The following is a 2,615-nucleotide window of genomic DNA, read 5'->3' as shown; positions in this document are numbered from 1 at the left end:
GTGCGCGCGCTGGTGGGTTACGAGTTGTACGACACGTCGGTGGATCTGTGTTCGAATCGCGCGCTCGATCATTTGGCGATAGCTTACGCGAACAGCGCCGATGTGATCATCGTGGCGTACGATCCGACGAGCGAGGAGTCGCTGCGCTATTCGCTGCGAACGCTCAGCGCCGTAGCCAGAACCGATGGCGATCGCGCGCGATCCGTCGTACTGATCGAGTGCGATCGTCGAGCGTCGCGCGCGCGATCGGAACCGCTCGAGGGGCGAAGACGCGACGGAGACAACGACCAGCGTTACGTCGATCCGACCGCGATCCGGTCGCTGCGACATTACTACGACGCTACTGTCGACCTGAACGCGACGACGACGACACCGTTCAATGCCGAGAACGGCGCCGCGGAACGTCGAGTCAATTGCTTCTTCGCGCGCGTCGACCCAACGGTGAACAACCACGCGCTGCTGCAACGCGCGTTGACCGTTGCTCTGGAGCGGGTCGTGCGCGCTCGCTACCCGACGCTGCGGACGCTTCGCGACGCGGTAGAATCCTCGACGACGAGCGCCGACGCGAACGCGATCGCGGAGCGTCAACCCGCTCTGGACAACGCCATCAACGAGCTGACCGCGATAGACGAGGAGAGGAGGAGGAGGAGGAGGAGGAAGCGACTGGAACGAACACGGATCGCAACGTTGGATCGACGAGCGCGGATCGAATCGGCCGCAACGACAAGGGCGCGCTGACGAGAATATGGCGACGCGTGTGGACCGCTCCTCGGTTGGCGCATCGCGAACAAACGACGCCGACGGTTCGAGAGTAAGCGTCGATCATGTGGCCGGTGATCGGTCTCTTCGCGGCGTTTCTGGTTCTGTGGTGCCTGACGTTTCGTTACAGCGACGTTGCGACTCGACGTCACCGCGACGATCGCGCCGACGAGGATCACGCGCGACGCACCGCTCGCCTGGTCGAACGACTGACCGAGACGACGCGACGTCCCGCGATCTCGTCTCTGCGACGTCGAGCGAACGTCGCGGTGGACTGTTCCGTTCGAACGCGATACTGCACCGACGACGCTGATTGCGCCGCGATGTGTCGCGCGTATCACGGCCTGACGGCGCGCTGCGACTCGATCGGACACGTGTGTCGCGCCGTGGCGACGACGCCGTCGTCGCCGCCACCACCGATCGCGAACGATCCTCGCGGTGATCGATCGGACGCCGCGCGCTGCGACTCGAAGCGAGGAGAGTACGCGATGTTGGTCGGCTACTCGAGTCTGGGCGTCGCGCTGTGGCGATGCGTGCAACTGTACGGTCGCTTCAACGACGAAAAGTTTTGCGAGAACGGCGCGTTCGATGTGAACGCGACGCTCCGCGAACCGTCGTATCGCGATTGCTCGTGTCCACCAGGTACGACGCTTCTGATCAAACGCACCGCCGATGCGTACGACGCGCTGTTGCCTCATTGCGTGGACGAGGGTACGGAGCATTTTTACGCCGAGGACATGATCGCTCCCGATAGTAACGATTCGAGCGACGACTCGGTAAACGATACCTCGGTCGCGGCGCGATAAAAGAGTATCGTTGTTCCGTCGTCCCGATAATCATCGTTCGTTGTCTCGTGTACATCCGCGCTATCGCTCCATTCGCCGGTTCGTCGACGGTCCTCGAGTCACGTAGCTCTAGTCGCTGAGCGAACTCGGTCGAGTAGAGTCTAGTCGTCTCGCGATTGAACCACCGAACCGGTAGCGACTCTTCCGAGGGGGCGAAGATGCGACATCGCAACGACGCGTCGTCGCGCGAACGCGCGCGGTCCACTGGAAACGACGATAACAATGAGATTGAACGTCATGGCGACGCGATCGACGACGATCACCGGCAAGAATTGACCGACGTGTTGGAGGTGATAACCAGAGGTGAGTGTCCACGCGTGTCCCGAATCGAACGAATGAATCGAGCGCGGTGTCATCATCACCCCCTCCCCCCTTTTTTCTTTCGTTTCCTCGTCAGATCTGAACAACACCGACTGCGCCGTTTGCCGCGACGAGGAGCGATCGTCGAGGAATGAGGCCGCGAGAGGACCGCTCGAGCGACGTCGACGCCGAAACCGACGACGAGGTTCCTCCGTCGCGTCGTCTCGATGTCTCGGACGACGGAACTATCGTGCTCACCGTCACCGAAGCGAACTCGAGGAATCGTCGGAAGCCGAAGATACGGTTCGCTCCAGGATCCGAGCCATAGAGACCGATTTGCTCGCGGTGAGACACGCGTGCGACTGCGACACGTGCAACGAACTGCACTTCTTTTCGACGCACGAACGCCGAGCCATCGAGGATTTGGCCGACGCGGTGTACGCGCTCGCTGGCAACGACGTCGTCGACGAGGAGTGTCGCGGGTTCGTCGACGACACGTATCGCGCGGTGTTCTCGCCCACTTCGGTGCGCCTCAAGGCTCTGAGACGCAGTTTCTCGCGAGACACCCTGGCGATACTGCGCGATGCGTCGTATTTCCATTCGTCGACGCGCGCACCGATGGAGCAATAAAGAACTGCGACGGTGTGCCACATTGATGCTTTTTCTTTTATTCATCCTCACAGATTGTACGAACGATCACAATCGACACCG

The sequence above is a fragment of the Harpegnathos saltator genome, unplaced genomic scaffold (assembly GCF_003227715.2).
Source record: "Harpegnathos saltator strain DR-91 unplaced genomic scaffold, Hsal_v8.6 scaffold267, whole genome shotgun sequence".
Classification (NCBI taxonomy): Eukaryota; Metazoa; Arthropoda; class Insecta; order Hymenoptera; family Formicidae; genus Harpegnathos; species Harpegnathos saltator.
Note: the sequence above shows the minus strand (reverse complement) of the source record.